Genomic DNA, 27859 nt, shown 5'->3' on the forward strand with positions numbered 1-27859 from the left:
TGTATCCTAGAGGACCCTGGAGGATACAAAGCGACACTGTCCCCAGAGAGTTCACAGCCTCACAGGGTACTTATCACCAAACTCTGATAAACTGAATGAGAAACTACAAATCCACTCATTCTTTTTAAAAAATAATGATTTTATTATTTAAATGTATTCATTTATTTTTAATTTAATAGAGAGGGACAGAGTGAGAGCAAGAACAAGAGAGGGAGAGAGAAAGTGAGAAAGCAAGCTTCCAGGTCCAGGACTCGAACCACGGTCAGTCATGTGGGAATCCAGCGCCCTTAACCACCATGCCCCCTGCTGGCCCCTCAACTCACTCTTTTAAAAAGATCAAGGCTCTGGAGAGGAAATGACCAGTAGGTTTTCTACCCACTCAACCAGAAAAGATAAAAGAGTATGTGAAAAGATCAAATATTTACATTTGTTATGTTTTCAAGTACATAGTAAGTGATTAATTGAAGGACTGTGCAAACCTTTTGCACCATTTGGTAAAGGGAGCTCATTCTAAATGGAGATATAAACTCTGGAAAGAAAGTTTATAAATATTGGAGAAGTCAAAATGAAAATATTCTTAGTGGTTATAACTATCAGAAGGTCTTCAGGTGGACTTTGGGTAGAATTTGACCATGGAGAAACCAGCCAGTGAGTAACTCCAAGTGGTGACACTGGCAAAATCAGGGTCTGCAGTCCTATAGGATTGATAAAAAGGTCATGCCCTGTAACAAAAAGTGTTCACTGGCCACCCAGTGGTGTGTGGTTAAGGCAGCCGGATCCCACATGGCGCACTGCACAGACTGGAGGTTTGAAAAATAGGTCAGGCATGCATGCATACATGTGTGCCCAAGATCCTGAGAGGAGAACAGAGGAAACAGGATTGCCATCCTCCCTGCCCCTCACCACCCTGTGTCTCTCTGGCAAGTGTAACACACCTTATAGCAAATTAACAAAAAACGTGTAAATCTTGCTTGACCAGGGCTGCCTTGGTAGTTCTTTTTGTCATAGCGTATGCGCACCAAGCAGACCAGTGAGCAAAACCTTTGGTCTTCACTTCTCCCTCACACGAAAATACAAAAATCTGCTTCCCCCAAAGGGCTAATAATTAACTCAAAGTGTCCTTGACCTTTGTCTCTGTGCACACAAACCTAAGGTGGCTAGCAAGGGCTCCCAAAATGGATAGGCCAGAGGAGAAGGGCAGCTCGCTGCTGAATGGTACCTCTTGGTTCCATGTATGAAACATCACCAAAGGCGGTGGGGACGTGGTGCTGACCTCGGTAACCTGGGAAAACTGCGGAACCCTGTACTCTAGCGGGTGGCGTGATTTCCTGTGGAGGTACAGGCTAGCAGTCCTGATAACACTGGACGTGGATACAGAATGGAACAAGTGAATTACGGGTTATGGCAGGCACCAGCTGTTGGAATGGAAGGTGACACGTAAGCAAGGACAGGGGGCTAGAATGATTCACATGGCAAAGGACTGGAGTTAGGGCATCGGTCTGAACTGAGGTTTCACTTAGTACGGGTAAATACGATCACATACAAAGTGTTTATAGATATGAATACACGCGGCTTTGTGCATACATGTATTTCCTTGTTCTGTCGGCTGAGATGCCCCCTGGTAACAATGGGCACCCAGCGACAGCACGGGGTCTGTGGAGAGATGGCTGATAAGAGGGCTGAGGGAGAAGTGTGTGAGATGAGCGTCCCGTAGACGTGCAGAAAGTGAGAGAGTGCTGTGGACACGCACACACGCACACAGCGCTGAGGCGTGCAGGACCAACACGCAGCCAACGGAAAGGGCTTCCAGAGGCTCTATACCAGTGTAAATAAATTATGGAGTAACTAAATAAATAAACGAGGGAGAAAAGATACATCCTCCTGACAGAAACATTTCAAATAATCTGTGTGACACTGGCCCCTCAAGGAGATGGAACATAACTCCCAACCCTGAAGACTGGCCTGCACAGAGTGACTTCTTCCCGAAGAACATGGTAAGAAAAGGGTGGGGAAAGAGTAACTTCCCAGTACAGCGGACAAGCACTACCTCAGCCAGGTGACCCCAGGCAACGTCACCGAGAAGCCATGAGGACGGCGCGTAGCTTTGATGCGATGTGGTAAGAATGGCACGTGAACCCCGCGAGGGTCCTTCCCGAGGCTCACAGCCCCAGTCTAATCATGAGAGAAACATCAGACTAAATCCCAAGGGACATAATACAAAATACAAAAATTTGTATTTTTATAAATACGTAATTCAAAATTCCTGACCAGATTCCTTCCCTCAAAACCTTCAAGGTCACTGAAAACCAGTCTGAGAAAATATCACAGCCGAGAAGGAACGAAGGAGGCACAACGGCTAAATGTACCATGACGTCTCACATAGGGCCCTGAAACAGAACAAAGACATTGGGTAAGGAAATCTGGATAAAGTATGTATAACTAATATAAATAAAGTGAATGAAGTATTAGCTATACGAACATATCAGCATTGGTTCATTAATCATAATGAATGAACTGTAACAATAGTAAATGTTAATACTGAGGGAACCTAGATGGGGAGATATATGTAATTTTTTCTGTACATCTACAATTGTTCTTTTTTTAAAAGAATTATTTTATTTTATTCATTGTAATTGTTTATTTTTTTGAAGTTGACAAGAGAGAGAGAGAGAAGGAAAGTGAGAAAGCAAGCTGCCAGGTCTAGGACTCGAACTGTGGTCAGCCACGTAGGATCCAGCCACCTTAACCACTACACCACCTGCCGGCCCCTATAACTGTTCTTAAAAGGTTATTAAAAATTGGGACCAGCAGGTGTTGTAATGGTTACATCGCTGGACTCCTCATGTAGTTTGTTTTTTTGTTTATTTGTTTATTTTTGAGAAGTTTTTGCTAGGGCGTGTGCACTTGCCAGAAAGACAGAGAGAGACCGAGAGACAGAAAGCAAGAAATCACCCCCCAGGGGTATGGCCATGCCACAATCCCTTCTCCTCCATTCTCCTCACAGGATCTAGGGCATGCACGCACATGCACCCGGTGTGAGTTTAAGCCACCGGGTCCAGGACTATGAACCGTAGTCGACTACATGGGAGTTCAGCAACATAGCCATTACGCTAACTGCTGGTCCCGAACTCCCATGTAGTTGACCACAGTTTGAATCCTCAACCTGGCAACTTAAAACTCACACTGGGTGCATGTGCACTTGTGCCCAAAATCCTAAGAGGAGAAGCAACTGTGCTGTGGCCATCCCTCCTAGAGGGTGATTTCTTGCTTTCTATCTCTCTGTTTCTCTGATGAGTGCATGTGCCTATAGTAAAAATCTCTCTAAAAAAAGCTATTAAAAATACCCTAGAGGCCTAGCCCCATAGCATAGCAATTAAGTGCAGTACATCAGGTGCTGGATTCCACATGGCTGACTGTGGTTTGGATCCCAGTCCTGGAGGCTTGAAAAACACACTAGGGTATGTGTGTGCATGCCCCAAATGCTGACAGGATAGAGAAATGGAAGAAAAAGGATTGTGGTATGACCATGCCCCATTGGAGGTGTTCTCTCTCCCTCTCTCTTGCTTCCTCTGGTGAACACACACATCATCTGGCGATTAATTAAAAAACTAGAAAATAAATTTATAAAATATAAATCCAAAAACTTTAAATAATATGTTTATTTATTAAATTTAATTAATATTTTTTGAAGTATAAACAGTGTTTATTGGGCTCAGACCAGGAGTCCCTGGGTCTTGAGGATCTCTGTGTATTTGCCAATTTTCTCCACATTCTTTTCCGCCTGTTTCCGTGGCCTCATGAGCTGTGTCTTCCAGTAGTGCATCTTGGCCTTCTTCCTCTGCTGCTCCAGGGTGACTGTCAGTGCCTGGTATCTCAAGCTGCCCTCGTGAGCCAGGTGCCTCAGCTAGGCAAACTTCTCTTGGGCTTCAGTTGTACAACCTTGCGGGCAGCAGCTTTTTCTTAGAGTGGTGGGATCCCGAGGAACAGCTTGAAGAGGTCTGGAGCGGCCTGGCCACTCTGGGGCAGCACGCTTGCACAGTCAGCCAGAAGATGTAGCTGGGGGCCAGAAATGGTAGGGGCCGCAAGATGGATTGGTGTTTATCTGCTTACTGAGGAAGGCTAGGTGCTTTTCTTTTCTTTTCTTGTTTTGTTTTGTATTGGAGAGGTTTTTGCTATAGGGCGCATGTGCTCACCAGAAAGACAGAGAGACAGAGAGACAGAAAGCGAGAAATCACCCCCCAGGGGGGATGGTCACACCACAATCCCTTCTCCTCCATTCTCCTCTCAGGATCCTGGGGATGCACGCACACGCGCCTTGCGTGAGTTTAAGCCACAAGTCTGGGACTCAAACTGGAGTCGATTGCATGGGAGTCCAGCGACATAGCCATTACACCAACTGCTGATCCCAAGGCCAGGCTCTTTAACTTGTTTCTGTAGAAATTGCCAGCCATGCCGATGCCCTCACAGCACAGGACCACCTCCTTGCGGCCCAGCAGTACCTGCTCGGCCATGATGGCTGCCAGGGGGCCCAGGAGATGGTGCTGGCCACCGAGCACCAGGACCTGCCTGTCTGCCATGGCCTGGGAAAACAATATGTTTATTTTTAATCTTTTTTTTTTTTTTTTAAGAGATTTTTGCTTATAGGGCATGTGTGCTCAGGGAGAGACAGAAGAGGCAGAGAGACAGAAAGTGAGAAATCACCCCCTCTCCCGCCAGGACTGGCCATACTGCAGCCCCTTCTCCTTCAGCCTCCTTTCCAGATTTTAGGCATGCACACACAGCCTGATAAGAGTTTCAAGTCTCCAGTTCTGGGACTCAAACTGCAGTCGGCCACGTGGGAGTCCAGTGCCTTAACCACTACACCATTTGCTGGCCTCTATTTTTAACCTTTTATTTATCAAATCATAGGATGTACTTGCAATGGTTTTGTGCTTATAAATATGCAATGATTACTTAGAATATTTTTTCTGACAAAAATAAATGCTAGCAGCCCAACTGCTGTGGTGTAGCTGCGACAAGTCCCCTTCAAGGCTGGAGGCCACCTGACCCACTGTATGATCAGATCTTAGGGCCCGCCTGAAAACATGCTGGTGCATGTGCAGGTGCCCAGGACCCTGAGAAGTTAGAGGCCTGGAGAAAGGGGACTGCAATGAGACATGACCCTGTTGAGGGCACTTTCTCTGCCTGTGCGTGCATGCACACATGCTCTCTATTATAGGAATAATAATAGTAATACATTACAGCATAATTAGTCTTAGTCTAACTTTTCATTTACTCGATGTCAACTACATACAGCAGAGGTTGGCACACTTCTGTAAAATGTCATACAGGTCCCTGTTACAACTGCAAATCTCTGCCATTGTAGCTCAAAAGGAGCCAAAGAGAGCAAGTAAAACACGGGCATGGCTGTGTTCCAATAAAACTTTATTTACAAGAACAGCCAGCAGCCAGATTTGGCCTGTGGGACATAGTTTGCCAAACCTTCACACAGAGGATCATTTTAGCCAAACATTTATCGACTTTCCCCGAGTGTACCTTATTTTTTATTTTAAAATTTTCATTTTTTATTTGTTTTTGTCGTAGGACATGTTCACCTGTAGAAAGACAAGGAGAGGGAAAGTGAGAAATCACCCCCCAGGGAGGATGGCCATGCTGTGATCCCTTATCTTCCCTTCTCCTCCTGGGATTTTGGGCACACGCACACATATGCCTGGAGTGATTTTCAAGCCATCGGATCCAGGATTCAAACTACAGTCAGTCATGTGGGAGTCTAGCACCTTAACCACCACACCACCGGCTGAACCCATACCTTAGGAAAAACCTTAGGTTTTAAATTAAATTAAATTAAATTTTAATTTGATCAGAGAGAGACACAGAGAGAGACAGAGAGGGATAGGTAGAAAGTGAGAAAGCAAGCCGCCAGGTCCAGGACTCGAACCATGGTAGGCCATGTGGGAATATCCAGTGCCTTAACCACGATGCCACCTGCTGGTTCCCCATACCTTAGTTTAAAAAAAAAAATCATTATTTTGTGTTGAAAATTAGTCATATTTATTTATTTATTTTTAATTTGACCAGAGAGGGACAGAGAGAAAGAGGGAAAATGAGAAAGCAAGCTGCCAAGTCTGGGACTTGAACTGTGGCTGGCCATGTGGGAGTTCAGTGCCTTAACCACCACGCCACCTGCTGGCCCCTAGTCATATTTTTTTTTCTTCTTTTTTTTTTTGGTGTCTAAAGAATATTTATCAATGAGATAAATATTTGTAGGAGTGTGTCTACAAATATAGGAGTGTTTCTAACCAGACTACGAAGTACCTCTAGGGGCATGTCACTAAATATATGGGGATAATTATTTCCTGTGGCTCCACATATAACTTCACTAAGTGCTAGAGTTTCAAAATTGTCAAACTCCTCATCTAATTTTCACAAGTTTTGCTGTTTCCATTTCTATACCCTTGTTTTTTTCTGCCTATGTCTTAGCCATTCTTTTTTCTTGTAAAAAGAGTAAAAATTATCATTTTAAATTCATCTTGCCTTGGTTCTTTTCCTTGAAAGCTTCTCTCAAATATTTTATTTTTTCCAAGACCCCCAAGTTTTAGTATTTTGAAAGGAAGAAGATAAAGAAAGATTTCAAATTATGGGAAAAACATTTACAACTAAGTGTCTCTATCAGTGTTTAATACAAACACATAAACTGATTAGAAAAATGAGATCCTAAGTGGATAAAGGACTTGAACAGGGAGGAAGACAGAGAGAAGAGAGAGCACCTCCCAACTGCCGGTATTTCGGAAACTGTCTCAGTGGTGAGTGCAGTTTTGCCTCCTCCTGTGGCCCCTCCACCCAGTCCTGCCCCCTCCACACAGTCCTTCCATCTTGTCTCAGTGTGCAGGCTCTGGGCCCAGCTCCTCCCAGGAAGGAGCAGGCAGCAGTTCCGTGAGGGTGATGAGGGGGTCAGGAAGGCGGATGGTGTGGCCCTCCCTCACCAGCCTCCCTTCTGTCACCCTCTGGGTTCCTCCTCCACCTATTCCTGCTCTACCATCCTTTGATGGACCTGACTGCTTAGCCAGCCTCTCCCTATTGTTCTTAAGATGGGACTCCAACAAGGCAGGGAGTCAGGTGGGAGGGTAGAGGCCCTGGACTCCGGGACCCAGCTCCCCCCCTCAGAATAACCACTCAAGTGCAGCCTTATCCATCGGATAGGGAGTGCGGGGAAACAATTTCATGCTCACATAAATCTGAGAAACTTCCTGCGAGACAAGCTGCCTTCTGCCAACTTAATTAGCCTGAATCCTTTTGTGGGGAAGCAGTTCATGCAAGAGTGTCAGACTTGGGGCAACAGCCTTCTGCTCTATTCTCCCCTAATTAAAAAAAGAAGTATTTATTTCTTCTATGAGCAAGACACACACACACACAAACACAAACACAGACAAACACAGAGAGAAACAGCACCCAGAGCTTTCCTGCACCACCCAGAACTGCAGCAAGGCCCTCACCAGCACCGGCCCTCTTCCCAGTGTGAGAGCTCAGAGCCTCCTTCACAAGGACTCCGTCCCATAGAGCCCCACCGAGGCCCTCACAGGCAAGGCTTACGCCTCCTCCTGGCTGGTCTCCTGGGGTCGGCCTGACACTGCTCCACAGGTGAGCACACAGCAAGCAGGCCAGCACACGACAGCCTGCTTCCTCCCACCGCCTGTCCTCCTTCCCTCCACCCCCACGCCCTCCAGGGCCAATCCTCATCCCACCTGTGCCATCTGATCTCTCACCTCCCAGACTCATGTCTCTTCTTCGTCTTCCCTTTTTTCTCACTTCTCTCCTCCTGCTCCTCTAGGCAATAACTGGCCTTTTGCCATTGGTGAGATGGCTGGCCCGTGATGACCCCCTTTGGCCCTCAACAAATATATTATTTATGAAATATCCACATTTCACAAATTCCTATAATTCTAGAGCTAGAAGCACTCTAGGGCGATAACGAGGCACGCTCCTGTAACTTTGGCTGGGTGCAGCTGGGCCCCAGCAGGCAGGAGTGAGGGCTTGTTAGTGCCCCGGAGAGCCAGCCTCTCAGGAAATGGTTCCTGCTACCCAAACCCAGGATAAGGTATCTAATTAATGTACTGGAATGCCAGCTGAGTAACTTAAAGTGTTAGAATTCCTGGCCCAGCCTCCATGGTGTAGTTGGTAGCTTACTAGACTTCAGCACTGGAAGCCACATGACAACCCCAGTTTGAGTCTCTGGTCAGGTTGGCCTGACAACATTGCAGGCACATGCATGCGCGCCCAGGATCCTGGCAGGCTAGAGGACCAGAGGAAGAGGATCACAGCATGACCGGGCCCTGTGGAAGGGCCTTTTCTTTCTCTCTTTCTGACTTGGTCTGTCTCTCCCTCACTCTTGTGCATACAAATGAGCTCCATCATAATAAATAAATAAAGTTCTAAGAACTGGGGATTCCCAGCCTCCTGTGTCCCTTTTTCATGTTTGGACAACCTTTTCATCAGTCACTGCCAGGGTCCTGCTCCTGGGGCTCCTCCTGGTTGTATGAGGCCAGGGAGCCCCTTGTCGGCCTGTGGCAGAGGGATAGACCCCCTCCTTGGAGGACCCACACACTGCCTTGTCCCTGACACCATGGCAGCCAGTTCTATGTCTTTGACCAGGTTTGGGCCCTGAGCTTTCTGCCTCTCCTCCCAGCAGACAGGAGCCGGGGCAGGCCTGTCTCTCCTCACCCTATACATGGTCAGGGTACGTTCTCCACCCAGTTCTCAGAGCAGCCTGGATTGAAGCTGTATTTGAAATGCCACCTTACTTCCTTGTTCCTCTTGGCAGTTGGGTCATCATGGTCCTGGCCCAGTACAGCTGTTGTGCCAGTACCCTCCGAATCAGAGACCCACCCAGGCAGATGCAGACCCGACAGAGCCAGAGCTGGAAGGGGCTGTCCCAACTGACAAGCAAGCCCCACCTCATTTCACAAAGAAACAGAGATGCAGAGTGAGGGACAGCTGCCCAGACTCACACAGCAGTGAGACTGTCCAAATTTGGGGATCTCCATGACATTCCTAAACCAAAGCAGTGCCCATTATAGAAAGTGCCCAGGATCGAAATCCAGAGGTCATTTTATCCAGTCTATCGATTCCAAGTGGCCAATGGCAACAGGGGTCACTGCGATCTCATAGCCTCTGACTCATGCAAGGACCACCCAACTTCTTTGGCTACCCATTGACAAGTCCAACCTGGCTCCCTCCATGTCACTGGCACATGTTTCTGTCTTTACGTAGGCCATCAGGTAAATGGTTTCACTAGTTGAGCCTCACTGTATTCATCAGAGAAAGGGGTGGGGGGAACAATCCCAGTGGAGTTTTCTTCCCCCCATTGGTATTGGGAAGGCAAAATGAGAGCTCCAGGCAAAAGCATTTGGGAGGGAACTGTGAGAGCCCTAGAAGTGGGAAAATCCTGTTCCCTCGTCTGGAGGATCTTTCTTCAGGAATATACCTGTATACCTATTTGACAGACAGTCTGATGTGCCATCTTTCTAGGAAGAAACAGTGTCCCTCTGGTTTTGGAATCAGACAGAGGAGAGTTCAAGTCCTGTCTCTGCATCAGTCTTGCCACATGGCTTTAGTTTTAATGGCTTATCCTCTTCTTAGGAAAAGCCTCAAACCCTTCAAAAGGCAGATACAACTTACCTTGTCTTACTTGAAGTGTCTCTAATCCCCAGTCTCAGCACCACTGGGGAAATAGATGTAAGACTTAAAGACTGTGGCTCAGTGGAGGGTAGGGCTGGCTCCAGAGTCTGCATTGAAATCGGCTCCCTCTGCAGTTTCTTAAGCCTTTCATATGCCTGCTGGTTATTTGTATGCCTTCTTTTGAGAAATGTCTTTTCAGGTTATTTCTATATTTTTAGATTGAGTTTTTTGTTTTGTTTTGTTTTGTTTTTGCTGCTGAGTTTTTTGAGTTCCTTGTATATTCTGGATATGAATCCCTTGTCAAATGAACAGTTTGCAATTATTTTCTCCCATTCTCTAAGTTGTCTCTTTACTCTGTTGATTTTTTTCCTTTGCTAGCAGATGCTTTTTAGTTTGATAGAATCTCATTTACCTATTTTTTGCTTTGATCCTTTTTTTAAAAAATCTTATTCAAAAAAATCATTACCCAGGCCAATGTCATGGCTTTTCCTTTATGTTTTCTTCTAGTAGTTTTACAGTTACATGTTTTATGTTTATCTAATTTTTTTTTTTTTTTTTTTTTTTTTTTGTCTCCGAAGAGACAGAAACAGAGAGAGAGGAAGGAAAAGTGAGAAACCACTTTTCAGGGGTGATGACCATGCCACAATCGCTTCTCCATTCTCCTCTCAGGATTTTGGGCATGCATACACACCTGCCCAGCGTGTTTTCAGGCTGCTGGGTCTGGGACTCAAACCATGAATTTGTTCATGAGAGATTTAGCACCTTAGCCACCATGCCACCTGCCAGCCCTTTAATCCATTTTTGAGTTGATTTTTGTATGTGATGTGAGATGAGGGTCTAATTTCATTCTTCTGTATGTGAATATTAGTTTGCCCCAAATTGGTTATTGTTCCTTATTGTTGGTTCCTGACATCTTTGTTGAAAATCAAGTGGCTGTAAATGCATAGATTTGTTCTGGGCTCTCTATTCTGTTCTGTTAGTAAATGTGTCTGTTTTAATGAAGTACCACATCGTTTTGATTACTATAGTTTGTAATAGATCTTGAAAAAGGGAGAGACAGAATATATTAAAATACCAAGCATAGTGGGCATTCAATAAATGGTAATTAAAAACAAAACCAAACAAACAGGGGCTGGATCCATAGCACAGCAGTTAGGCCCTGTGCATAGGAAGTTGGATCCCACGTGGCTTACTGCAGTTTGAGTCTCAATCTTGGCAGCTTGAAAAACACATCAGGTACGTGTGTATGAGTGCCCTAAATACCGAGGGAATGGATAGAGGAAAAAAGATGGCGGTGTGACCATGTCCCACTGGGGGGATGACTTCTCTCTTTCTTGTACATGTGCAAAGGAGTCTGCCTCTCAAATCTTTATGAATTTGAGTTTTTAAAAAAATGTTTCTCATTTTGATACACATTTCTTTAAGTCTTGTAGGATTGAAAACTTCCATGTATTTATTTACCTGTGTCCCTTGCTCCCGTTTTTATTTTATTTAAATATTAAATAAAACATTATTTATTTAATATGATTATTATCATTTTGTTAAGTATTCTTTTTTGTTTGTTTGTTTTTTAGAGAAATTTGTACTATAGAGGACATGTGCTCGCCAGAGAGACAAAGGAACAGAAAGTAAGGAATCAGCCCCCATGGGGGATGGCCACATTGCAACCCCTTCTATTCCATTCTCCTCTCAGGATTTTGGGCACACACACACACACGCACCTGGCATGAGTTTTAAGCCACTGGGTCTGGGACTTGAACCATGGTCGAGCACATGGGAGTCCAACAACATAACCATTATGCCGTCTGCTGGTCCTGTAAGTGTTCTTTGTATAGTAAACAACATAATATTTTTCAAATAAGTTTCAAATGTTCTTAGTTATTTAAAATAACCTTAGCTTATGCTATTCTCAAATTTATTTTTCATTTTCTGGGGCCAGCCTGTGGCATAGTGGTTAAGGTGCTGGATTCCCACATGCAGACTGCAGTGGGAGTCTTGGACCCAGCAGTTTGAAACTCACACTGGGCATGTGTGCATGTGTGCCAGGTCCATGTGCCTTCACTGTACCTGGAAACTCACTAACACTCCCCTCTGACATGGGCATTTTCTTCTTGCTTTCCCCTCCCTGTGTTGATCTGCTGAAAGATCATGACTTATGTCCTGAGAAGGCTAAGTGAAGTCAGTGTTGCTTTTTAAATGTATTGATCATTTATACAAAAACATAGATTCACTGATATATTAATAGAAAAACATACAAGTGATGGGCTAGGAGGTGGTACAGTGATAATGCAACTGGATCCACATAGAAAGGTCCTTGGTTCACATCCCAGGGCCTCCCTGAACACAATGAGTGCTCGCTCATGGGCCTTTGATCCAGAAAGGCTGAAACTAGGGGAGGGGGGTTGATGATGTGGAGACCCTGTTGAGGGTACTTATACGTTTTAAAAAACACACAAATGAATTTTAATTTTGCCTCTTATTTTTGTTGAGGGCTGGTGGGAAATGAAGGAGCAATTCTAATGAAGAACAAGAGTTTGGGTTTCATATTTTTACCACTTTAGGCAAAGCACAGTGACTTTACTCTGATGGCATAGGGGCTGGGGTGAGGCCTTGTCCTACAGGCAGGGCCCTCAGAAAGCCAGGTCTTTCTGGAGAGCTGCCTTCAGCTGCTGGTTGGGTCGGTTGGGTGTAGACCTGCCACTTGGCAGAGGGGTTAAACTAACGGAGGGCAAGTGGCCTAATTGTCTTGAGGTGACGAGGGCTTTGGGGTTTGGTTTCCCAGGTTCATTAAAGGAGTTTGGACATGCAGGGATTCTCCAGGTAATAAAAATTTATGAAATCTTTTAAAGCATTTTCTAAAAGTCTTGCCAAGGGGACCAGCGTGTGGAATGGTAGTTAAGACACTGGATGCTCCCACATGGCTGACCTCGGTTCAAGTTCTGGACCTGGTAGCTTGCTTTCTCACCTTCTCTCTCTCTGTGTCTCTCTGTGTGTGTCTCTCTGGTCAAATTAAAAATAAATGAATGAATAAATAAAGTTAAATAAATAATTCTTAAAAAAAAATGTCTTGCCAAAGGATATATGTGCTGGCCAGAGAGAGATGGAGAGACAGGAGAGGGAAGGTGAGGGAAAAGTACCACCCGATGGGGCATGGTCATGCCACATGCCTACTCTTCCATTTCCCCCTCCTTTGGGGATTTTGGGCACACATGGGCACACACCTGCACACACGGCATATTTTTCAAGCCACCAGATCTGGGACTTGAACCACATAGTTGGCCATGTGGGATCCAGCTCCCTTAACCACCAGGCCACAGGCAGGGTTCCCTCCTTTTAAAGCATTTTTCAAAAGGCGATTTCACATTTAAATTAGATTAATAAACAATAATATATTATGTATAATAAGCACTGGTTATATAGTAAACCTGTTAATTACAGGTTGAGCATGCCTAATCTAAAAGTCTAAAACCCAAAATGCTCCAAAATCTGCAATATTTTGAGCACTGACACAATGCCACAGTGGAAGATTCTATACCTGACTTCAGTCGTAATCGAAACAGACTATTGTGTAAAATTACCTTCAGACTATGTGTACAAGGTGTATATGAAACATAAGTGAATTCCATGTGTAGGCTTGTGTCTACCCCTCAGATACCTCCCTTATGTATATGCAAATACTCCAAAATCAGAAAGAAATCCCAAACCCGGAACACTGATGGTCCCAAGCACCTTGGAGAAGGAATACTCAATCTGATTAGGCATCTAATGACTACTATAATATAGATATTGGCACCTAAATGTGAACTCCCACCATACGGGCAGGCTATAACTAGGGCCTACAGACTCTGTGCTGTGAGATAGCCTAGTGTCAGGATAAAATACACCTCTCATAGCAAGTCCTCCCAGGACCTCCCCACCTCAACCTTGCTTTTTAGTAGGTTGATTCAATCCTATTGCATCTATTGACAATTCTCGAAATGCCATTCTGTCAAAGAGGCTCCTCTCCTTCCGCCTCCAAACACAGTCCTCAAAGAATTTACCAACCTAAATAATCTCTTTTCTTAAGTTTCTTTTATTCATGATAGAGACTGCATGTACATACACACAAAAGAGAGAAGCACCCTCAACAGTCAAGGTCACGCCATGGTCCTTTCCACCCCACCCCACCCCAACCGGCTCTCCACCTTGTCAGGGTCTCGGGCACAAGTGTACATACCTGGCATGTTCCAGGTTGACCAGGCCGGGGATATAAGCCCATGGTCCACCACCATGTGGCTTCTAGCACTGCAGTTCAGAACTCTAGGCTGGGCCCATAGAGCCAACTTGTATAACCATTGCATAAAACAAGCTGATCTGCATATGAGAAACACCTGATCCAGACCGGCTGACCATCCCCCAGTTTGCAAGGACCTCAGTGGAGACAGTAGCCTCCTGAGCCCTGAAGCCGGGCCCTTCTTTCTGCTAGTCCATCTTCCTTCCAGAACTATTCTCTTGGCAAGAATTGGGCACTGTAGCCCTCTCATGTCCTCGTCGAGCTAGCCACTTTCACCTGCAACAGCCCCATATTCTCCGTCCAAGTCCCCTTCCCTGGGGAAGGTGAGCACTAATGTTTTTAAGAACCTATTAATAGAAATTAGTACCACCATTCCCACTGCATGAATGTGGAGACTGAGGCTCACTTGGGAAGGTGCTTGTCAACAGTGACTTGGGCACTCACTCTGCCTTCTAGGGCCCACCCAGCCTCTCTCACACTCTCCTCCTGGAGGAAGCAGGCTAATGGCTCCCCCCTGAAGCTGCCACTTGGACCTCAGCAGACCTGGGCAGCTTATTCTGTACTTGGTTCGTGGTGGCTGAAGCCATCCCCAGACCCTGAAGCTGAACTTTGGTTTCAGTGGAAACCTCACTTTGCAGTTCTTGCATCTACGTAGGATAATCCTTTGCCTCTTCCTCCAGCTCCCGGAGTGTGTGAAGCGGGCTGGGGCCACAGAACATTCCAAGCGCACTTGACGAAGCAATTTCAGGGGGCAGGGCATGGTGAGAAGTCACCTTTTCCTATAAAGGGAGAGTCTGGCATTGCATAGGCTAAAGAGAAAATGTCCAGCTCTAGTCCCTCCACCTCCGCACCCCAGGTCGAGTAAGGCGGACTAGTCCCAGGGGGTATGAGGAGTTGGGTGACACACCTGCCTGCGGAATGCTCGAGGACAGGGTGGGGTTAATTTGTTTTTAAAGTGACTGCCTGTTCCTCTCCCTTCTCCCCCTTACTCTGTTCTCTGAGTTCAGAAGGAAACTGGAAGTATGATACCTTCGTTCAACTGTAGCAAATCCACACATGCAAGGGCATGGCCCAAATCACCAGGAACAGGTGTGGGCCACGCCTCCTGGGCCCTGTTTTACCGCCTTTCCCAATTCTCTTGGCCTTCCTGGGCAGTGGAGGGGTAGGGTCAGCATAGACTCCATGAGGCCTGCCTGGGGGTTCCTGGGTCCACAGTTGCCCACCAAGCTTCCCATCCCAGGAAACTTGCGTGAAGGGTTAGTCAGCTGTTCCCCTTGGTCTCCCAGCTTATCTCTTGACTCAGAGACAACGAGGCAGGTGTTTGGGAGATTTCTAGGGCCAGCCTCACCTCTGGTGTTCCCTGGAATAAGTAGTCATTTGGCATGACACATCAATTGTAAAAACTCTACACTTACCCTTCCCCAATCTTCTAGAAGGTTGTACTGGGTTAAATAAGTTTCTCCCCAAAATTCATGTCACCTGGACCCCCAGAACATGACCTTATTTGGAGATAAGATCTCTGCAGATGTAAGCTGAGGTCATGCGGGTTAGGGTGAGCCCTAATGCAATGACTGGTGCCCTTTTTTTTCAAATTGCCAGGAGTTGTGTGCACTTGTCAGAAAGAGAAGCAGAGAGAGGGAGGGATAGAGAGAAAGAAGGGGAGGACCATGCCATGCCGCAATGTCTTTTCTCCATAGCTCTATCCCACCAAGATTCTGGGCACGCATGCACAAGCACCTAGCATGGTTTTCAAGTCGCCAGAACTAGGATTTGAACTGCAGTCAGCCATGTGGGATTTGGTTTCCTAAACATAACACTTAAACCACTGTGCTACAGGGCTGGCCCATGACTGGTGGCCTTATAAGGAAAGAAAAACAGGGACAAAGACACACATGGAGAATATGGCCATGTGACAAAAGAGGAGCGATTGGAGTGATGCAGCTTCAAGCCAAGGAGTGTCAAGGATTGTTGGCAACCAGCAGAAGATGAGAGAAAGGCAAGGAAAGATCCTCCCCAGAGCCTTTGGAGGGAGCACAGCCCAGCTGACACCTTGGTTTTGAAACAGAGCAAGAACCCCCTAATGTATTTTCTAGGGTTCCTAAAATATAAAGTCCATTTGCATTGTAATGGCCCAGAGTAAGGAGTAAGTCTTCAGGCTTTGGTTATAATAATGACCAACATGGACCATGAGTGAGGGCCATTTGACCTCTAAAACTCTCACTTAAAGAAAAAAAGGTTTTGGGAAACAGCAGTTAGCGTAATGGCTATGTCGCTGGACTCCCACGTAGTCGACCGCAGTTCGCGTCCCGGACCCGGTGACTTAAAACTCACGCCGGGCGTGTGTGCGTGCGTGCCCAAGATCCCGAGAGGAGAATGAAGGAGAAGGGATTGCGGCGTGACCATCCCCCCTGGGGGGTGATTTCTCGCTTTCTGTCTCTATATCTCTCTCTGTCTGTCTGGCGAGCGCACACGCCCTACAGTGAAAATCTCTCCAAAAACAAAAACAAAAAAAAAGAAAAAAAGGTTTTTATTTCAATATGTAAAATGTTTTATAGACTGAAAACTGCTGGTTGTGAGCTCAGAGACTCCAGGCTGAATGGTTCCAGACACCTGAAGAGGAATTTGGTTATCTAAGGCCTCACCAATCAAGAATGCCCACGAGCTGATCACGCCCTCTTAAACCAATCACTGAACTGATCATGCGCCTGGGACCTCTGCCCCTAATTTTGCCCTTAAAAACGCATGTGGGGAACATCTCGGGGAGACCGTCTTTTCAGCATGAGCTGCCCGCTCTCCTTGCTTTGCGCTTTGCAATAAAGCTGTACTTTCCTTCATCACACCGTGTGCCTATGGCTTAGTTTTACAGCGCTTGGGCGAGCGAACCTAATTTAAATTCGGTAACAGTTTTGGACTTCCAGTCTGCAGGACTGTGAGAGAACAAATTTCTGTGGTTCAAAGTCATCACCTTGATGTACTTTGTAATACAGGCCTAGGAAACTAACACAGAGCTCATGGATCGTCCTCACTGGGCCTTTGCCATTACCCAACTCACACCCATACCACACGTCACAGACCCAGAGGGCCTGTCGTCAAATGCCCTTCCCCCAGGTCTAGATCTTGTTAGACTGCAATACCGCGGGCAGGAGCTGTGTCCCCTCGGGCACAGTGAGTGGCACCCAGGCTCACGCACCATCTTGGCTGTTGGGTGTCCAGGCTGATCCTCTGAGTCTGTGGTCTCCACTGTCCAGCAGGAGAGCAGGACTTGCTGGGACCTCCTGGCTCTGTTCCCCTCCAGCTTCAGCTTCCCTCTGTCCAGGGAGCAGGGGTGGAAGGACCAAGCCTCACTCCCCACCTAGGTTTTGTGTCAGGGCCATTTCCACTCGATTCTGGCTTAGCCTCTCCCTTTTCTTTTTCAGATCCCTTCTGGGTCACTTTCTCTGGAATATTTACCTAGCTTGAGGTATCCAGACTCAGGTGTTCAAATGAGAGGCCGGCAGTTGGTCATGGATTCTGGCTGGAAGCCCATCCAGGAAGGAGTCCTGGGGACTCCACCTGTTTCCCATCCACCCGCATAATCTTTAATACACTCATCATTTTTAGATCACTTGCATGATTATCTCATTCTACTTTCAGTTTTGCCTCTACCATTAAACTGCCAGCATGAAATGATTTAATTGACCCCAAGTGTCCAAGAATATGCCTCGCATCTTGTAGACTTAACTACACGTTCGATAACTTCCTGCTAGAGGAGAAGGAAGGTCAGAGCTGCTGAGCAAAACATGCCAGGCCTGATTCCAGCTTAAGGAAATGAGTACAAAACAGAAGGTGCTCGAGGCATGAAGACTCCCATCTCTGCGTTCCTTGTATTAGGACCAACCATCAACAGCCCGAGTGTCCAACTGGCTAAATAAGTTACAGTGACAGTCAATAGAATGTGGTGGCACTCCAAGATTATAGAGTCTTTAAAAATATGTGAATGAAATGTTTGTAATAATAGAGGCAATATTTGAATTCTACTTCATCTAGAGACGTTTGTGAACCTCGGCATGGAGCCTCCTAAGAGCGTGTTGCTTTTTGGTCCACCAGGTACTGTGCTTGGCAGTTGCTGACAGGACTGACGCGTGCTTCACTGAGTTACTGGATCCGAACCTGTACAGAAATACGTCAGTGAGGGAGTTCAAATGTTATGTGAGCTCTTCAAAATGGCCTGAACAAAAAAAGCCTGCCTTATCTTTATTGATGAACTTGATGCTATCGGAGGGGCTCGCTTTGATGACGGCACTGGAGGTGACAATGAGGTGCAGAGAGCAGTGTTGGAACCGATGGGTCAGCTGGATGGTTTGGATTCTCAAGGCTAAAGTGCAGATGGCCACTAACAGACCTGATCCTTCGGACCCAGCATTGGCAAAGCCAGGGAGATTGGATAGAAAGATTGAATTTAGCTTGCCTGATCTTAAAGATGACTCACATCTTTAAAGTTCATGCTCGTTCAATGAGTGTTGAAAGAGACACCAGATTTGAATTGTTAGCATGACTATGTCCAAACAGCACTGGTGCTGAGATACGAAGCGTCTGCACAGAACGGGTCTGTTTGCAATCAGAGCACGGCCGGAAACTGCTGCTGAGAAGGCCTTCTTGGAAGCTGTAAACAAGGCCACTAAGTCTTACTACCCCAAATTCAGTCCACTCCTCGCTACACGACATACAACTGAGTCTGGAAGGCTTTCAAGGGAAAGTTCTTCTATTGGACTCCTCATATATATTGACTTGTTAATAACCACTTTAGACACAAAATAAACATCTTCCAACTGAAGAAAAAAAATACGATAAACTGGATTTTAAAAGACAGCTTTAGGCCTTGGTTGGTTCTCTACCAGAACCCTGTGTTGGTGACCCCTTTGACCCACCCCGACTGAGGGACAGCCCATCACAGCTCAGACCCCATCATGACCACATGGTATGTTCCCATGGTGGAGGTTTAGACCAGGGGCAGTGGCTCTAGCTGGGTCTCAGGGGCATGCAGAGACAACTTAGTGAACAGGGGAGGCAGAGCAGCAATACAGAAGGAACCCTGGAGACGTGGGTCCTCGGTCAAGGCCTGCCACTTAGCAGCTATAAGACAGAGCACGGCCTTCTCTCTGGGCCCGTGCCTGCTCCCTGGGAGAATGAGGAACTCGGACAACGTGATTGCCAAAGCCTCCTCCAGTTCTAAAGTTATGCTGAGATTCTTTTATTTCAGGTTTGAAAAAGGGAAACCCGGGCTGGCAGATGGTGTGATGGTTAAGGCACTAGACTCCCACATGGCCAACCACAGTTCAAGTCCCAGACCTGGTGGCTTGCTCTCTCGCCCTCCCTCTCTCTGTCTCTCTCTGGTCAAATTGAAGAATAATAATATATAAATAAAATTAAATAATTTTTTAAAAAGTAAGGGAAGCCCAACTGTGGGACACACAGATAGCCAATCCAGGGACCTGGATACGGTTTCTGACTAAGCACCGTTGCTAACTTCCGGGCTTTAGTTTTCTTCTTAAAGTTGAGTGAGTGGAGTAATTTAGATTCCTGGGCTTCATGCCAACCCTGCCCCCATACCACCCTGTGCTCCCAGAACATCCTCTCCTGCTTCCTGGGGTCACCATGCTCAGAAGACGTTGCTTGGGTAGGCATTGTTCCCCAACCCCCGGACAGAAGTAAAAGGAAAAGGCAAAAGAGCTCGTAGGGGTGAAAATGCTCCACACTTACCGAGAAAGGGACTCAGAAATGCAGCCCTGGGATAATGGCATTGGCCTCTGTGTGGCCCAGATGCCAGGGTCCCTGGCCTCACCACAGCCTAGGGGCCAAGCCCTTGGGATCCAGGCTTCCCCTCCATCGCCTCGCTCCCGCCTTCTCAGTAGCTCAGTACCGGCACGCAGCATGCCACTGTCGAGGGTCTGGCCACGGGCCACCAGTGTCCAGCCCTCTGCTCTTTCTCTTTTGTAGTCCTTCGCAAGCAAATCGCACACTTCCTGGACAGAGACCCGCACGGCAGGGTGCCAGGCTCATACCTGGACTGTTGACCATGGGGCAGCGGCAGGGAACAGGCTTCGGGGTCATGCAGACCTAGGCCTGAGTCCCAAATCAGAGGGCCAGTTTTTTGTTTTTGTTTTTGTTTCTGCTTTGCTAGAGGGCACATGTGCTTGCTGGAGAGAGACAAAGAGAGGAAAAGTAAAAAAGCACCCCACCATGGGGGATGGTCACATCATGATCTCTTCTCCTTTCCTCCCTCCTTTCAGGATTCTGGGCACGCACACATATGCCTGGTTGTTTTTCAAGCCAGTAGGTCTGGGACTCGAACTGCAGAGTCGGCAATGTGGGATCCTATCTCCTTAACTACCATGCCACCAATTAGTCCTGGAGGGCTAGTTGCTCTGTATGTAAAATGATCATGCTCTTTTAAGTCCATGTGTCCCAGGTTGGGTCCTTCTGGAAGCTGAGGCGGAGTTAGGAATAGGAGAGTTTATTGGGAATAACACCTCTGAGAAGAAAAGGGAGGCAGGATTGTGCAGGGGAGCTGGGCAGACAGAGTCACACAGCCCCTGCCCTAGAGGGCACTCTGAGCCCCAGTCTGCCTGTCTGAGGAGCCCCGTGAGGCGGAGATGGTCAGGTCCTTGCACTGCCTCAGTCACTGCATTGTCCCAGAGAGAGGAGCAGCCTTGCAGCTTAAAAGCCGAGGCACGCCCTGAGGATGCCAGCATCTGGAGGCCGCCAACTAACTGTCCTCTGCACTGGACAGCAAGTCCTCTTGTAAAGGCCTTCTCCGTGCCTGCCACGGGGAAATGATGAAGAGTTAAGCCCGCGGCAAGCCTGGGTTAATTCCTTTCTTTGCCTTAGAGCTGGGTTCAAATTCCAGTTTTGTGACTTGTGTGTGACCAGGAACAAATGTGATCAGGTGAGTTAGCGTTCTTTGGTTTCACTTGGCCACCCAACCTGGCCCATGACTCAGTGATGACAGGAGTGCGTGTTCATCTCCCCGAACCTCGGTTTTCTCACATGTGAGATGGGGAGAGCGCTGTGCACCTCCAGAGGTGCATGCCAGGATGACGGGGGCGCACCCAGGCCTGGCACTCTATTCCGGGTATTCTTATTCAAGCCTTAATTCATCAGACACTTTAACTCCAGCTAAGTGTCTGAAGTCTGAGAGCACCTCTGTTAGCAGCACGATAATGATGATTCTGTGAAGGCAGAATTACACAGAGGGAGGTAAGCAATTTTAGGGAGCCCTGTAAAACTAGGGACTCCCACTTTGGGCAGCTTAGAGGAGAAATCTCTCTTGAAGATCCTGACTTATGGGCCAGCCGTGGCCTGGTGGTTGAGGCAGCCAGATCCCGCATGGCTGACCACAAGGTTCGGGTCTCAGACTCTACAGCTTCAAAAATATGCCAGGCATGTGTGTGTGTGCCTAAAATCCCAAGGGGAGGGAGAGATGGCAGAGAAGGGACTGTAGCGTGACTATCCCCCATGGCGGGGAGGGGCTTTCTCAGTTTCCCTCTTTCTTTCTGGCAAGTAGAAAAATAAATAAATAAAAATCCTGCCCAGGGTCTGGCTGTCTGTTCAAACCAGTCTATCTTCCTTCCATAAGAAAAGCTCATCTCACTCTTGTTCCAACTTGCCTACACCCAAAGTCCAGACTGATTTTTTTGTCCCCACGGAACTTAAACTTGACTTCGAGCTCCTGGCCCTGGGCAAACCCAGCAGACAGAAGGTATCAGAGGTGTCCACTGGCCAGAACTCAGAGAACCCCCTCATGCCCTCCCCACTTCCTTACTCCTCCCTGTCCCATCAGATTGTTGGGAGAGGAGGAGAAAGGACCACGGGGACCCCATCACCCGGACCGCACACCCTCCTTATCCACGCTCTCAGGTTCTGCTCGGAAGACTGCAAAACCCAGTGGGAGGCAGGAAAGACTTTGCACGCAGATGGGCCTGGACATTTATCCTAGACTCCTCCTCTTTTCCTTAGTTTCTCCCATGGGTCTCTACTCCCAGGAATGCTGTCTGGGATGGGATGAGCAGCAATGTGCCCTTTATCGGTGACTTAACAGTTAGAAAGCACTTCCCATCTCCGAGTTCACTGAGTCTCACAGCCGTCTGGTAGAGGTTATTATTCTGTTTACGGCTGAGGAATGTAAGGCTCACAGAGGCGGTGACTCTCCTCGAGCAGCAGAGCCAGGACGCAATCCTGGGTATCCTAATGCCCACTTGGGGTCTTGGCCCCCACAGGGAGCTCCAGAGAATGCCCCACACCTATGGCTATCTTTGTACTGGGAAATGGGAGGTTATCTGTGTGTGATCAACAAAATATCCAACTCCTACTTTGCTGTAACCTGAAATGCTTTTTTCTCCTCTAAAGATGATGATATTCTCTTGCCCTAGCCAAGAGAATATCATCAAAGAACAAATCAATAGAAACATATGTCAAATGGGGCCAGCAGGTGGCATGGCGGTCAAGGCACTGAATTCCCACATGGCTGACTATAGTTCAAGTTCCAGAACCAGAAGCTTGAAAATCACGCCGGGCACATGTGTGTGCATGCCCAAAATCCTGGGAAGAGAATGGAGTACAAAGGATTATGGCATGGCCATCTCCTCTGAAGGAGGAGATGTCTCTGTGTCTCTCTGGCAAGTCCACTTGACCAATGGCAAAAACAAACAACAACACTCCTCCCCTCTACACACACAAATAGTAACCAGCAAGTTAATAGGTAGAACCTATGGGCAACTGAACCGAAAAATGATCCAAAGGGCCCCGCTGGGGCTTGGTTGCCGTACAAATTCTTTCCTGTGATATCCTCCTGCTGTCCCATCCAGGTGACCAATGGCCAAACCCCCCTTTTACATTGATGGCTTCTCTGCTCCCAGGAAAGAATGAGATCAGTTCGTCCGTACGAGGTGGAAGGACTGATGGAGGTACCCTGCTGCTTCTCCACAGTGTCTGCCTTTGGGCATGGGCCATAACTAGAGTTTCAGTTTCAGAAAGCAAGCGGTCAACAGGGCGGTAGGGCCTCTGCGGTCCTCCGAGACAGCACCATGGTGTTGGCTTTCTACTCCTCCTGGACAAGCCCAGCCCTGCCTGGGATGCAGAAATGCTGACTCTTCATTCCAGGCTTCATGACGTCTGAGAGTCTGAGCTCCCTGCTCTGGGACCATTCTCTCCACAGACACCCCACACCCAGGGAACCAAGTCTTGAGAAACCAGAAGCAGGGGTTCACACCGTGGCAATGTGTGGGGAGAACTTCCATCGTTTTTCTTTGCAGAGCTTCAACTACCAGCCCTCACCTCAGAACTCTGCCCAGCACACCTTGTTTGGGGGGTCCCTATTCCTTCTTCCTTGTGCCTGTGAGTCCCAGAAGATCAAAATGGGGTGACCTAAGTCCCAAGGTATCCAGAAGCACTCCAACTTCCTCCTAGCTCACAGTTACTTCTCCCTAGGTTCTACCCTCAACCCCATTGCCCACGCTAGAGCTCTCATGGAGCTTTCCCAGACCACTGGGATTTCCGACCCCTCCTCTCCCTCCAAATCTACCGGTTGAGGAGGGTCTTCCATGTGCCCAACACTAAGCAGATACTCTAAGCCCACCACCCCTTTCCAACAGATGGCATATGGCGTCTTTCCAATTCCTACTCCTAGCCCACACTGCTCGCCCAACTCCCCGTTTCCTAGGGTCTCTACATCTCACTTTCTCGTTTTTATAGAGCCCAAAGCTCACTCCCTCTCCACCCTTCTTCCCCATTCTCCCAAGCCCTCTCTTCTGAAGGGCCCAGCTGCCTCTTGTTGCTGTAGCTGTCTGAATCTCCTGCAAGACAAGGCCGGCCCTGGCGGGTGGGGGAGAGGGCCAGGAACCCTGGCAGAAGGGCGGCCTACTTTGTTTCCAGTGTGTCCTGTTTCTAATCCCCCAGATCCCCTCTCAGCCCTCCCCCACTTGGCCCAGGCTGACAAGAAGCAGAGCAATGGGTGTACTAGAATAGCTTTCCTGGTGGGGAAAGTGGGTGGAGATTGAGGAAAGAAAGGATGATTGGCACGGGGCCCCACCTTCTTTTGTCCTCCTCCCTGGTTCTCCGGCCCCTTCAGGGAAATACACCTGCTTCAGGCCAGCTGGTGGGGACAGGCTCACCTCTGCTCCTCACTCCACCACTGCTGTGCTGCGGCGCTTCCCAGGGAGCCATGAGGGGGGCCCACTGGAGGGTCTCCTGGGTGCTCCTGAGCTGCTTGGGTGCCTGTTTCCTTCAGCCAGCAGTCCTGAGTAAGTGCTGGGCCTGCAGCAGCATTCTGGTTTGGGGAGGCTGTGTCAGGGAGCTGGGCCTGGCAGAGAGAGAGCGAGCAGGGAGAGTGAGAAAAGGGGAAGAGCAGCGAGGGGCGAGGGAGAGGCAAATGAGATGAGACGAGATGGGGAGGATGCTGGAGAGAAAAAGAATACAGACAGCAAAGCAGAGAGACGTCTAGGGGCAGGGGTGGCCCGGTGTGGGAGAATCCATGGGGGCTGCCAAGGCTTATTGGTGGAGAGGAAGAGACCAGGACGTAGAATAGAGCAGGAAGGGCCACAGGTGGTATGGTGGTTAAGGTGCTGGTCTCCCACATGGCTGACCGTGGTTCGAGTCCGGGAACTGGCGGCTTGCTTTCTCACCTTCCCTCTCTCTCTCTGGTGAGTGTCCATGCCTTGTGGCAAATTGGAAAATAAAATAATAATATAAAAAATAAATACTTCTACAAAAAGAGAAAGAATAAGGCAGGGAGAGAGTGTCGAGAGGTGACATCGCAACAGAGAGACCCAGGAAAGCCAGGTGACAGAATTAAAGAAAAACTCACCACAGACCCAGAGTCAGAGGGCCAGCCAGAGGCATGATGGGTAAGACGGCTGGATCCCACATGGGCAACTGTGCAGTTTGAACCCCTGACCCGGGGATTTGAAAAATACACCAGGCACATGTGTGCGTGTGTGCCCAAATTCCAAGGGGAGAATGGAGAAGGGACTGAGGCATGGCTGTCCCCTTTGGGGTGTGATTTCTCACTTTCTCTCTGGTATGCACCCTATAGCAAATTTTTTAAAAAAATTAAAAATAGAGAGTCAGAAGCAGGATAGGTAAGAAATCAGCACATCAAAGCAAAATAGATACAGAGAAAAGAGAAAAACCAGGGGCGGCAAGCAGAACTGGAAGGAAGTGACCAGGGAAGAAGAGGCAGGTCTCCTGGGAGTGAGGCAGGGAGAGAACAAGGCGGGGTCCGGGAGGCAAGGGAGACAGGGGCAGTTGGCCTCTTGCCCTGAACCTTGGGCATAAGAGCCTCCTTTTGAGCTAGTGCCTCCAGGCAGGGCATGCAGCCCTGGTATTGGCCTCGGCCCTCCACAGCCACCTTCCCTTCATGTACTGAGCTGGGGTGGGGGCAGACATAGGTGTGGAGACACGGCCCTGTGGAGCCCCCCAGGCTGCCCTCTTGGTCCAGAAGCAGGTTTCATTCTGTGTTTCTGGTGCCTGGGCCTCCTGGGAGGCTCTGGGGTCGAGAGGTAAGGGGCCAAGAACCCCAAGTGTGTTAGCATCACAGCTCCCCCTACACCTCCACAGGCCTGGGAACGCCTTCCTCGAAGTAATAATTTCCTGGCAAGGGGGTCAGAAGGCACAGACAGCAGGAGACACAGGGCCGGCGAGGCGGAGTAGTCTGCCTTCCTTGAGAGTTTAAGGGCTTGGTTTAGAGCAAACCCAGCCACCACGTCCCCAGCCCTCGCAGGCCCCGCTCTCACCCCACGAGCCTACTCATCATGCAGTGAGGGGGCCAGGCAGAGCTGGAGCCGGCACTTACAGACCTGTCCTGAGGATGTGGAAGAAGGGGTTTTAATGAGAACCATGGCCCATGGCTGTGAGGAGGAGGCGCTTGGATCTAGGAGCCCTGGGTCAAGCCGAGCCTTTGCTACTACCTGTTATGGTTCCCACACCCAGGTCCCTTGGTAGCTCCCCCGGCCTCGCACCCTAAAAGTAGAGGCTGTCCCCGAGGGCAGCAGTGAAGACTTCCTTAAGGAAAAGCCCTCGCAGGTGAGAGGAGAAAAGCCGATGGTAAATGGCATGGCCTCCTGACCCCTCAGTCTAAGTTTCAACGTTCTGTGATTTCAGGTCACCCCACAAAGTGTTAGGAGTCTCTCTGTCTCTATGTCTCCACTTGCCCTGTGGTTGCGTAGTCTAGCTCAGGAGGAGCCAGGAAGCTGAGCCTGAGGAGTCTGAAGGGGAGAGAACTGGGATGAGAGTGGGCATGGGAAGCGTAAGGGCATGACCTTGAGATAAAGTGAAGGGTGGTAAATGTGGAGTCCTTGACCCTGGAGAAGCATTGGTGTGGCCTGGAGCTCTGAGTCCTGGCCACTGGTAAAGGGGACGGCATGGGGGCAGGGCTAGGGCGGAGGTGGGACGGGGGATAGTGCTGGAACATCTGGTCGACCATGACCAAGGCCTTGGTGGGGAAGAGCAGTCACTAAGGACAGGCAGGCGGCCCTCACCCACCCAGGGCAGCTTCCGGGGATTGGCAGCACCTCGTGTTTTAGCTTGCAGAGGGGGCTTACGGAGGACCTGCCTATATTTGAGTCTAAGGTCTGTTTCCACACTCACTGGCAGGACCCTCACCCAGCCTGCATCATGCAAAGCAGGCATCAGAGCCTCCTCTGTCCCAGGCCAGGAAGGAAAAAAAGCCAATGTGCCCAAGGGAATGGCAGCAGTGAGGACTTCCTTAGGGAAAAGCCCTCGCAGGGGAGAGGAGAAAAGTAGGGTGCCCAGAGCGCAGCTGGACCTGGAAGTGGCTCCTGGTGGCTCCAGGCAGGAGTGACTCAGAAGGAAGCCTGGCAGCCCTGCGTCTGTGCCCCATGGTAAGGAAACTGGGGCCAAAGAAGGCTGTCTCCAGTGCTATCAGTGACCCAGTAACCAAGGGCCACCACCCTGAGCGGCCACAGGGAGATGCCGGACTGTAGTGAGTGTAGGACAGAGGAGCGCCATGGTCACAGAGGGCCCCAAGAGGAAGGCTCGCCTGTCAGCATGGCCTCAGAGAGCCTCCAATCTCCTCTCAGTGTGGGAGAGGCCTCGTGAACCCAGGACCATCTACACCACCAGGAAATCCTCGCTGTGCTCAGGAGAGGACCCCTGGGCAAGGGATTCTGCCTGGGAAGTCCATCAAATTCAGGGCAACAGCTCAGCAAGAGGCACAGTGAACACCAGGCACTTCAAATCAGAAGACCCACTGCTGACATTGCCGCCTGCCAGCCCAGGGAACGTAGGCTCTGCAGCCCTGGGGGCTTCCTTGGCAAAATGACTCTAATAGGAGAGGGCTCACGTAAGGTTGTCATGAGATAAAAGGAGGTGGCGTGGGAATTAAGGCACTGGACCCCACATGGTAGACCTTGTGGTTGGAGTCCTGAATCCGGTGGTGTGAAAATCATGCTAGGCACATGTACATGCGTGCCCATCCCAAATTCCAAGAAGACAGTGGAAGAGAAGGGATTGTGGCATGGCCTTCCTTGCCAGGGGGTGATTTCTCACTTTCTCTCTCTCTCTGGCAAGTGCACATGCTTTATTAGAAAAAGGAAAAAAATGTAGACGAGCCATTAAAACTTACGTTTGAGAGAGGGTCGATTCCAGAGCTGGGGAACTAGGGGTGAAGAGAGTGATGGAGCTGAGACTGCAGTGGGCATCTCTGTTGGCTCAGGGTGTGTCCATTTGTCTGAGGATCCCATGCCTCTAAAAACTCACTGAGTTTCTTACCCGGTTCTTCTGCGGATTCACGAGGGCTGGTGTGGTTTGTTCAGAATGTGGCTTATTTCATGAATCGACCCTGAATACCAGCCTCAGCCATGGAGCAAAGGCACGCTTGAGCTAACTGCATGGTTGCACGGTTGCCTGCCTGGCATT

General features: G+C 48.6%; 1 long non-coding RNA gene and 1 pseudogene across 5 annotated transcripts; one reads left to right on the forward strand and one right to left on the reverse strand.

Moving 5' to 3' along the window:
* The first annotated feature begins 1172 nt into the window (after window positions 1–1172).
* On the forward strand, window positions 1173–16539 carry LOC102485071 (uncharacterized). Of its 5 annotated transcripts, XR_335729.3 has the most exons (4): window positions 1173–1437; window positions 1928–2117; window positions 2296–2410; window positions 11250–11285. It is a non-coding gene; the product is annotated as an uncharacterized LOC102485071 (long non-coding RNA). The 5 variants fall into 5 exon arrangements; XR_003550755.1 differs by lacking the exon at window positions 11250–11285 and adding an exon at window positions 16504–16539 and having other exon boundaries at window positions 1173–2117; XR_003550754.1 differs by having other exon boundaries at window positions 1173–2117.
* Window positions 3682–4577, reverse strand: LOC102484659 (60S ribosomal protein L13a-like; annotated as a pseudogene).
* Window positions 16540–27859: the final 11320 nt, after the last annotated feature.

The sequence above is a fragment of the Tupaia chinensis genome, unplaced genomic scaffold (genome assembly GCF_000334495.1).
Source record: "Tupaia chinensis unplaced genomic scaffold, TupChi_1.0 Scaffold000515_1, whole genome shotgun sequence".
In the NCBI taxonomy this organism is placed as follows: Eukaryota; Metazoa; Chordata; class Mammalia; order Scandentia; family Tupaiidae; genus Tupaia; species Tupaia belangeri.